The following is a 10,969-nucleotide window of genomic DNA, read 5'->3' as shown; positions in this document are numbered from 1 at the left end:
AAACGTCCAGCAAACATGTGCTCCAAAATTTATACCTTAAGAGATATGAACACTTTTTCATCTTCGCTACTTTGAAACAATTCTTCTAATGAACAAGTGCTCATAACTTTTAATGTATGCATTGTAGTGCGCATATTTACTGGAAATTTTTTCTTGTTTTGGTCCATACTACCACTTCCCAAAATACGGAAACCCAAGATCTTGCGTTGAAGAGATTTTTTTCATAGTATCGCAGATCAAGAATAGCCCATGGCCCTTAAGGTGTGCGTTTGAGAGCCCATCTTTGCTTGACCTTTTTGTATCGGATGGTCATTTCCGTCGTATCCCTGAATATTTACAATTACTTCTCAGACACTCTGTACAGACAGTTTATCCTTTCGGACAATCGAGGAAATTAATTTTTGCCTGTTATGGACATTGATACTAGCAAGATATTGGTTCAAGGGATTTCAAGACTTTCAAGAATATTTTAATTTCAAGTCAGAAGTAGGATAACAAATGACGAAAGAAATATATTTTTCGTATGATATAATTACAGAGTAACAATTTTTTGAGTTTTTCCTTTATTTGTACAGTGAAACTTGGCTTCCTGCCAAATTTAATGATTCTACATCAACGAACGGGACGCATGCTGTAGGTTTCGATGAGTGAGTTTTCATCATAATATGTGACATAAATAGTCGTATCATTTAATTGAATTTACTTAGAAGCTTACCATTTCTACACGTCCAAGTGACCGTAACCTTTAACGTGTGACATAAATTTGAACTTGTTATGTTTACTCGTGCCTCAGAAAAAATGGTTCTTAACAGTCGGACAGACAGACGAACAACAAAGGGTTCCGTTTCTACAGATTGAGGCATGGAACGCTAAAAATACTCACATAAATCTAAAATAAAAAGTTACGTGCAAGTAACCGAAAGTCCAGCAGAAATGATGCTCACCCTAACAAGAGGGAAAGGCACTTAAGTTCATAAAAAAACGATGGCGAAGTCTTTGCTTTACAAACCAGGCATCGATAGGTTCAGTACTGTTCACAGAGCAGCTGACTAGGATCGCAATACGGTGGCTGCTCCGAAAGTAAGGTCCGACAGGTCGTGAAATGGAAGCGACAGCGAAAATCCGATGAAGCTTTCAACAGAGGTGTTGGGCTGTGTCTCTTGTATGCCCTTCGATCACGATACGTCGTTCGTTTCAGTCCTGGGAACAAAGTAAGCACGTACAGATGCTTACAACGGTAGTCTCTCCCCCCAAGTAAGGGTACCCGGTGCGAGGTTTCGCCTGATTTCATGCAACCCCACATAATGTACTTGTCATCTTCATGACAATTCTCGGCCGCACAGTGCAGATGCAGTGATGACGTCCCTGCACCGTTTTCGAAAGACGATGTTCGATTACCCACCACACATTCCGGACTTGGCTCCCTCTGATGTTCATATCTGCTTACATGTACCGCTGGCTATGAGGACAACATACTTGCACAGGCAAAGACTGAGCAGTGAAGAGAACTGGTGGGAAGCATAGGCGGCTTCCTTCTATGACGAGGGTACTGGAAAGCTGGAACAACACTGCAACAAATGTCTAAGTTGGAGCAGCGACAATGCACAGAAGTATCTACCTACGTATCTACATATATACTCCGCTAGCCACCAAGCGGTGTGTGGCGGAGTGCACAATTCGCGCCAAAGTCATATTCCCCCCCCCCCCCCCCCACCCCCTTCGTTCCACTCACGGATCGCGCGAGGGAAAAACAACTGTCTGAACGCCTCAGTACGAGGTTGGTGGTAATAATATATGCTCTACATCCTTGGTGAAGATCGGATTTCGGAATTTAGTGAGCAGCCCCTCCTGTTTAGCGCGCTGTCTATCTGCAAGTGTCTCCCACTTCAAACTTTCTAGGAGGTTTGTAACGCTCTCGCGACAGCTAAATGTACCAGGTACGAATCTTGCCGCTCTTCTTTGGACCTTCTCAATCTCTTGAATCAGACCCAACTGGTAAGGGCCCCATACAGATGAACAATACTCCAAGACTGGACGAACTAACGTTTTGTAAGCTATTTCCTTTGTTGAAGGACTGCATCTCTTTAGGATACTGCCAATAGACAGCAATCTAGAGTTCACCTTACCCGTTACTTGTGTAGTCTGATCATTCCATTTGAGATCATTTCGAATAATCACATCCAAATACTTGACGGACGTTACCGCTTCCAAAGACTGGGCATTTATTTTGTACACGTACATTAAAAAAACGATTTAAATGGCTCTGAGGACTATGGGACTTAACTTCTGAGGTCATCAGTCCCCTAGAACTTAGAACTACTTAAAGCTAACTAACCTAAGGACATCACAAACATCCATGCCCGAGGCAGGATTCGAACCTGCGGCCGTAGCGGTCGCGCGGTTCCAGACTGTAGCGCCTAGAACCGCTCAGTCACTCCGGCCGGCACCCGTACATCAATGGTGATTTTCGTCTTCTATACGCAGTAGATTACACTTCCTAATATTGAGAGATAACTGCCAGCCATGACACCACTGTTGGAAGGTGTAGCAAACTGTTGCAAATAAAATAGTTTTGGATGTATGGGTGGATCCATTTCGCGTCCGATCTCACCGTACATTACGCAAACCCCTCGAACATGGCTGTATTTCCAGTCCTACCCATGTTGTGCTCCACCCATCTCGCTCTCCCGCCCAAAATCTTCCATCCTGGCAAAAGAGAAATGAGTAGAATTCCGCAGCGGCAGTGTGTTGTGTTGTTTGCCTAGCTGCCGGCGTGCCCCGCCCACCAGCACCCCCTTCCCGCCCCCGCCGCCACCACCGCTTTTAATTGCCGCGGCGCTGACAGCGCCGTTATGAAGGGCGGCCGCGGCCCCGGGTTGTCTGCGCTGCCGCGCTGCTGCTGGGCGCCGCCTGCCTGCCTGCCTGCCGGCCGGTCCCGGCGCCTTTGCAGAGGCGGCGGCGAAATCCCGCCTCGCAATATGTGACATGCTTTCCATTGCAAATCGTGAAACCGCGTTTATAAGTTTTCAGTGACGAACGCGTAACACACACTGCGACCTCAGCGCCTACGATGGAGGCTGCGTGTAAGCGGGTTGCCACAAAGATTGGCTTACCGCCACATACGTCGGCCGTGCGATCGATGTCGCTTTCTCTCCGGTATTGAGCCTACCTTTTCCGTCATAAGCCGTAAGGAGAAAAAATCATATTTTAATGTTTTAACAGTATACAGAGTGGTCCATTGATCGGGACCGGGCCAAATGTCTCCCGAGATAACCGTCAAACGAAAAAACTACGAAGAACGAAACTTGTCTATCTTGAAGGGGGAAACCACATGGCGCTATGGTTCGCCCGCTACATCGCGCTGCCATAGGTCAAACAGATATCAACTGCGTTTTTTTTTCAATAAGAACCTTAATTTTTTATTACATATTCGTGTAGTACGTAAAGAAATATGAATGTTTTAGTTTGACCACTTTTTTCGCTTTGTGATAGATGGCGCTGTAATAGTCACAGACCTATGGCTCACCATTTTAGACGAACAATTGGTAACAGGTAGGTTCTTTAAATTAAAATACAGAACGTAGGTACGTTTGAACATTTTATTTCGGTTGCTCCAATGAGACACATGTACCTTTGTGAACTTATCATTTCTGAGAACGGATGCTGTTACAGCGTAATTACCTGTAAATACCACATTAATGCAATAAATGCTCAAAATGATGTCCGTCAACCTCAATGCATTTGGCAATACGTGTAACGACATTCCTCTCAACAGCGAGTAGTTCCCCTTCCGTAATGTTCGCACATGCATTGACAATGCACTGACGCATGTTGTCAGGCGTTGTCGGTGGATCACGATAGTAGGAAATCAACACACATTGCACCATTTAAATTGCCATCGATAAAATGGTAGCCAATTATCCTTCCTCCCATAATGCCGCACCATACATTAAACCGCCAAGGTCGCTGATGGTCCACTTGCCTCGCAGCCATTATGGACTTTCCGTTGCCCAATAGTGCATATTATGCCGGTTTACGTTACCGCTGTTGGTGAATGACGCTTCTCCGCTAAATAGAACGCGTGCAAAAATATGTCATCGTCCCTTAAATTATCTTGTGTCCAGTGGCAGAACTGTACACGACGTTCAAAGTCGTCGCCATGAAATTTTTGGTGCATAGAAATATGGTACGGGTGCAACCGATGTTGATGTAGCATTGTCAACACCGACGTTCTACAGATTTCCGATTCTCGCGCAATTTGTCTGCTACTGATGTGCGGATTAGCCGCAACTGCAGCTGAAACACCTACTTGGGCATCATCATTCGTTGCAGGTCGTGGTTGACGCTTCATATGTGGCTGAACACTTCCTGTGTCGTTAAATACACTCCTGGAAATGGAAAAAAGAACACATTGACACCGGTGTGTCAGACCCACCATACTTGCTCCGGACACTGCGAGAGGGCTGTACAAGCAATGATCACACGCACGGCACAGCGGACACACCAGGAACCGCGGTGTTGGCCGTCGAATGGCGCTAGCTGCGCAGCATTTGTGCACCGCCGCCGTCAGTGTCAGCCAGTTTGCCGTGGCATACGGAGCTCCATCGCAGTCTTCAACACTGGTAGCATGCCGCGACAGCGTGGACGTGAACCGTATGTGCAGTTGACGGACTTTGAGCGAGGGCGTATAGTGGGCATGCGGGAGGCCGGGTGGACGTACCGCGGAATTGCTCAACACGTGGGGCGTGAGGTCTCCACAGTACATCGATGTTGTCGCCAGTGGTCGGCGGAAGGTGCACGTGCCCGTCGACCTGGGACCGGACCGCAGCGACGCATGGATGCACGCCAAGACCGTAGGATCCTACGCAGTGCCGTAGGGGACTGCACCGCCACTTCCCAGCAAATTAGGGACACTGTTGCTCCTGGGGTATCGGCGAGGACCATTCGCAACCGTCTCCATGAAGCTGGGCTACGGTTCCGCACACCGTTAGGCCGTCTTCCGCTCACGACCCAACATCGTGCAGCCCGCCTCCAGTGGTGTCGCGACAGGCGCGAATGGAGGGACGAATGGAGACGTGTCGTCTTCAGCGATGAGAGTCGCTTCTGCCTTGGTGCCAATGATGGTCGTATGCGTGTTTGGCGCCGTGCAGGTGAGCGCCACAATCAGGACTGCATAGGACTGCATACGACCGAGGCACACAGGGCCAACACCCGGCATCATGGTGTGGGGAGCGATCTCCTACACTGGCCGTACACCACTGGTGATCGTCGAGGGGACACTGAATAGTGCACGGTACATCCAAACCGTTATCGAACCCATCGTTCTACCATTCCTAGACCGGCAAGGGAATTTGCTGTTCCAACAGGACAAAGCACGTCCGCATGTATCCCGTGCCACCCAACGTGCTCTAGAAGGTGTAAGTCAACTACCCTGGCCAGCAAGATCTCCGGATCTGTCCCCCATTGAGCATGTTTGGGACTGGATGAAGTGTCGTCTCACGCGGTCTGCACGTCCAGCACGCACGCTGGTCCAACTGAGGCGCCAGGTGGAAATGGCATGGCAAGCCGTTCCACAGGACTACATCCAGCATCTCTATGATCGTCTCCATGGGAGAATAGCAGCCTGCATTGCTGCGAAAGGTGGATATACACTGTACTAGTGCCGACATTGTGCATGCTCTGTTGCCTGTGTCTATGTGCCTGTGGTTCTGTCAGTGTGATCATGTGATGTATCTGACCCCAGGAATGTGTCAATAAAGTTTCCCCTTCCTGGGACAATGAATTCACGGTGTTCTTATTTCAATTTCCAGGTGTGTAACTTAACTACCCGGCGAACGGTCCGGACAATGATGTCGTCCAGGATACCGAGCAGCATACTTCAACACGATATCGACCTTTTCCGCAATTGGTAAAGGGTCCATTTTAAAACTGGTAATGTATTACGAAGAAAATACTGTCCGCACTGGCGGAGTGTTACGTGATACCATGTACTTACATGTTTGTAACTATTACAGCGCCATCTATCACAAAGCGAAAAATGTGGCCCAACTAAAACATTCATATATCTTTACGCACTACACGAATATGTAATAAAAAATGGGGGTTCCTATTTAAAAAACGCAGTTGATATCCGTTTGACCTATGGCTGCGCCATCTAGCGGGCCAACCATAGCCCCATCTGGTTTACCCCTTCAGGCTAGACGAGCTTAGTTCTTTGTAGTTTTTTCGTTTGATGCTTATTTTGTGAGATATTTGGCCCGGTCGCTATCAATGCACCACCCTGTATACTCGCTCTGTGATTCTTCTTTACTACAGAAATCTTTAAAGGCGCATTTGGAAAGTACCTCTTAACACATTCATCCACGTTAATTTTCCCTGTTATTTTACAATAGAGAAATAGGACGCCAGTGTGTATGACAAGAGCTGAAGAAACGGACACTCTGTCCTAACACCAACTCCTTGACCTAACTTTATCCATACAGTTCGGTTTATTTACGTTTTGTTAAGTATGTGAAACGTGTTACCTGTGGCTAAGTGTGTAAAATGCAGTACAACTACAGTCACTGGAAAACATTCATTATCTTTTCGAGAATACTGTGTACACAAACATCCAAGCAACGGGTATAAATCACTGTAAGTAAAGCAACCAAATTATTACATAATGTGAATAATTGTCGCCACACTCAGTACTTAGATGTATCGTTTAAATATCTTGCCGCGGCTACATGGTTCCCACTCTGCTGCAGACAATTAATAAATACAGGGCTATTACAAATGATTGAAGCGATTTAATAAATTCCCTGTAGCTCCATTCATTGACATATGGTCACGACACACTACAGATACGTAGAAAACTCATAAAGTTTTGTTCGGCTGAAGCCGCACTTCAGGTTTCTGCCGCCAGAGCGCTCGAGAGCGCAGTGAGACAAAATGGCGACAGGAGCCGAGAAATCGTATGTCGTGCTTGAAATGCACTCACATCAGTCAGTCATAACAGTGCAACGACACTTCAGGACGAAGTTCAACAAAGATCCACCAACTGCTAACTCCATTCGGCGATTGTATGCGCAGTTTAAAGCTTCTGGATGCCTCTGTAAGGGGAAATCAACGGGTCGGCCTGCAGTGAACGAAGAAACGGTTGAACGCGTGCGGGCAAGTTTCACGCATAGTGATGTGAAAGATTCTGTGTTTAAACCTCATCTACCAAGGAACGTGCCAGAACTGCGAGCTCGCATCAACAATGCTTTCTAACTCATTGATGGGGACATGCTGCGCCGAGTGTGGGAGGAACTTGATTATCGGCTTGATGTCTGCCGAATCACTAAACGGCCACATATCGAACATTTGTGAATACCTAAAAAAACTTTTTGAGTTTTTGTATGTGTGTGCAAAGCATTGTGAAAATATCTCAAATAATAAAGTTATTGTAGAGCTGTGAAATCGCTTCAATCATTTGTAATAACCCTGTATGTACGATCTGATGATGAATCGCTAAGCTGCTCGAAACCGGTAATTGAATAATAAAAAAAATTGAAGAACGAAATAAAAACCCGACTGGTTTCAGTAATTTCAAGAAATCAGCAGTTCTTTTTCTCTATATTCTCTAGGCATTTATCTAGAAGAGCCAGAGACCTTTTTTCAGAGATCTTTATCCGTTACCCAGAAACGCCCCAAAAACTTGTGTTTGTGGTACCGAAACTCAGCCGCGGATTACGAGACGGCTGTGCACAGCAAATGGCTGGAATTTTCCCGATTTATTCCTAACGTCCCATCTGGAACACCTTGAAAATTTTCTTCATATTTTTGCCTGTTCCCAAAAGTACACAGGATCAACGCTACTTTACATAAAATACCCAAGTAAATTCCGGTATGAGGTGAAAATGGAGCTAATAAAGTGACTTATCACAGGCAGATATGCTGTAAAGTGTCTCAGTGTTTTTGTAGTACTAATGCAATGCAAGCCGCATATGACACCGTCAACTTACGTCTGCTAATGAAGAAGCTGTATGCCATTACCAGGGATTTTAAATTCACATCCACAGTTAGAAGTCTGTTAGTGAACCATAGGTTCTCTGTGGAATTCCAAGGGATGCATAGCAGGTGGCGGGCCCAGAAAAATGGTCTCCCTCAGGGCAGCGTACTGGCATCCTTACTTTTTAACATATACACCAACGATCAACCACTGCCAGCTGGTACGGAAAACTATATCTTCGCCGATGACCGTGCTATGGCCGCACAGGGTGACTCCTTTGAGGATGTTGAGACAAAGCTCACGGATGCGCTAGACATGCTCTGTCAGTACTACGCCGACAATCAACTCAAGCCGAACCCTAGCAAAACACAAGTTTGCGCCTTCCATCTCCGTAACAAGCAGGCATCCCGTAAGCTGCGTGTCTTCTGGAAGGACACACTCCTCGAACACTGCGTTAACCCCAAATACCTAGGAGTAACCCTAGACAGGGCTCTGACGTATATACAGCACTGTATTAACACCAAAATGAAGGTGAGCGGCAGAAATAATATTCTTCGGAAAATAACGAACTCCTCCTGGGGCGCAAAGCCAGAGGTAGTGAGGACCACAGCACTAGCAGTTTGCTTCCCAGCAGGCGAATATGCAAGCAGTGTCTGGTACAACTCTACCCACGCTAAACAGGTCGACATTGCTCTGAACGAGACCTGCAGGCTCGTCACTGGATGTCTGAAACCGACGCCAACAGACAAGCTCTACCATCTTGCTGGGATTGCACCTCCTGCAGTGCGAAGAGAAGCGGCAGCCTATAGTGAAAGAGCGAGGGCTGAGATGGCAGAGAGCCACCTCCTCCACAAAACTCAGCCAGCCACCAAACGCTTGAAATCTAGACGCAGTTTTCTCAGAGCAACCGAAGATTTTAGCGACCAACCTGGATCTAGGGTGGAGAGATGGAAGCGGTCGGGAGAAGGGCACTGGATGGAACCAAAGGAAGAATTGGCACCAGGCTACGATGAAAACTGGGTGGTCTGGAGATCACTAAACAGGCTACGCACCAACACTGCACGGTCAAGAGATAACCTTCTGAAGTGGGGATATTCTACAACATCTAATCTCTGCGACTGTGGAGAGGTGCAGACGACCCAGCACATGTATAACTGTCCTGAATATCCTTCACACTGCACTTTAGAGGATCTGATGTTGGCAACACCAAATGCTGTCGACGTAGCTCGCTTATGGGCCAAATGCCTATAACATTTTGTTTCTGTGCACACATTTTTGTATATATATTTATATACATATATATATTTTCACATGCCTGTAATTAATTTTTTTCTGTGTGCTATTCATTCTTTTATACTCCTGTATCCATGGTGCTTCTGACACGAATAAAAAAAATGCAAAATTTATTTGCGCGGTAAATCCGATCGCGTAGTTAAATACGGTCACGTAATTAAAGGAGGAGGAGGAGATTAGTGTTTAACGTCCCGTCGACAACGAGGTCATTAGAGACGGAGCGCAAGCTCGGGTGAGGGAAGGATGGGGAAGGAAATCGGCCGAGCCCTTTCAAAGGAACCATCCCGGCATTTGCCTGAAGCGATTTAGGGAAATCACGGAAAACCTAAATCAGGATGGCCGGAGACGGGATTGAACCGTCGTCCTCCCGAATGCGAGTCCAGTGTGCTAACCACTGCGCCACCTGGCTCGGTTCGTAATTAAAGTATGTAACTTCTACTGACCAATACTTTCGTTTTCTCACGAGTTACTAGCCATGCTGCAGCAGGAAAACCATGATAGCTGGACAGAAAGAGAGGAAAACAGTGGCGGTAAAACGTAGTTGATTGCAGCAGAACAGTGCCAGGAAAAGCAGATAGTACCGGGGAAAGGAGTAAAGAGAAAGACGAAGAGGGTGAGAGCCGGTGATAATGAGAGAAAGAGTATATGGCAATGACAACAACTAAGAGAGAGACAGTGAGAAGAAACAGCACCAGTAGTAAGGAAGGAATGAGATATTAGGCTTAAGGGAGAGGAAGAGGGAAAAAATGACAGTGAACGAAGACCCTTACTGTATGACCGAACGAAGGAGACTTTCACTGCGACATAGAAGACAGTGATAGACATAAAGACATAATGAGTTGGGCTGAATTGATGAGTGAGAAAGGGCAACAGAGAGGATCAGTGTGAGCGACTTACAGCTATTTACATCTACGTCATACTCCAAAAGCCACCTAATGGTGTGTGGCGGAGGGTACTTTCGGTACCACTATATGGTCCCTCAAACCCTGTTCCACTCGCGAATAGTGCGTTGGAAGAATGACTGTCTGTAGGCGTCTGTATGGCTCTAATTTCTCGAATTTTTCTCCTCGCGGTCAATACGTGAGATGTATGTAGGGTGAAGTAATATGTTGTCCGATTCCTCCTGAAAAGTGCTGTCCCGAAATTTCTATGGTATATCCCTCCGTGAAGCACCACGCCTCTCTTGTAAAGTCTGCCAGTGGAGTAGGGTTAGCATCTCCGTAATGCTCTCTCGCCAGCTAGATGAGCCCGTGACGAAACGCACCGCTCTTCGTTGGATCTTCTCTATTTCCTCTATCAGTCCTACCTGACAGAGATACCAGACAGATGAACAATACTCAAGAATCGGTTGAACAAGCGCCTTATAAGCCACATCTTTCGTGGATGACTTAGATTTTCTTAAGATTCTTCCGATAAATCTGAGACTTGTGTCTGCTTTCATGTGGTCATTCCATTTAAGGTAGCTCTGGATAGTTAAACCTACACATTTTATGGCAGACGCTGTCTCCAGCTGTCTCTCGTCAGTGGTGTAGCTTTACAGTAATGGATTTCTTTTCCTATGACTGCGCAATATGTTACGTTTATTTGCGCTCAGGATCAACTGCCAGAGCCTGCACCATTCATCAATTCTCTGCAGGTTTTCTCCAAATTCTTATTGTCATCTGGCGTTGCTACTTTGCTATAGACAACCGCATCATCTGCGAA

General features: G+C 46.4%; 1 non-coding gene across 1 annotated transcript; it reads right to left on the bottom strand.

Moving 5' to 3' along the window:
* Positions 1 to 9,601: 9,601 nt before the first annotated feature.
* Trnaa-cgc (transfer RNA alanine (anticodon CGC)) lies at positions 9,602 to 9,674 on the bottom strand. Its single transcript has one exon. It is a non-coding gene; the product is annotated as a tRNA-Ala (tRNA).
* Positions 9,675 to 10,969: the final 1,295 nt, after the last annotated feature.

The sequence above is a fragment of the Schistocerca cancellata genome, chromosome 5 (assembly GCF_023864275.1).
Source record: "Schistocerca cancellata isolate TAMUIC-IGC-003103 chromosome 5, iqSchCanc2.1, whole genome shotgun sequence".
In the NCBI taxonomy this organism is placed as follows: Eukaryota; Metazoa; Arthropoda; class Insecta; order Orthoptera; family Acrididae; genus Schistocerca; species Schistocerca cancellata.
The sequence above is the reverse complement of the archived record's forward strand: the minus strand, read 5'-3'. Positions and strand labels throughout refer to the sequence as shown.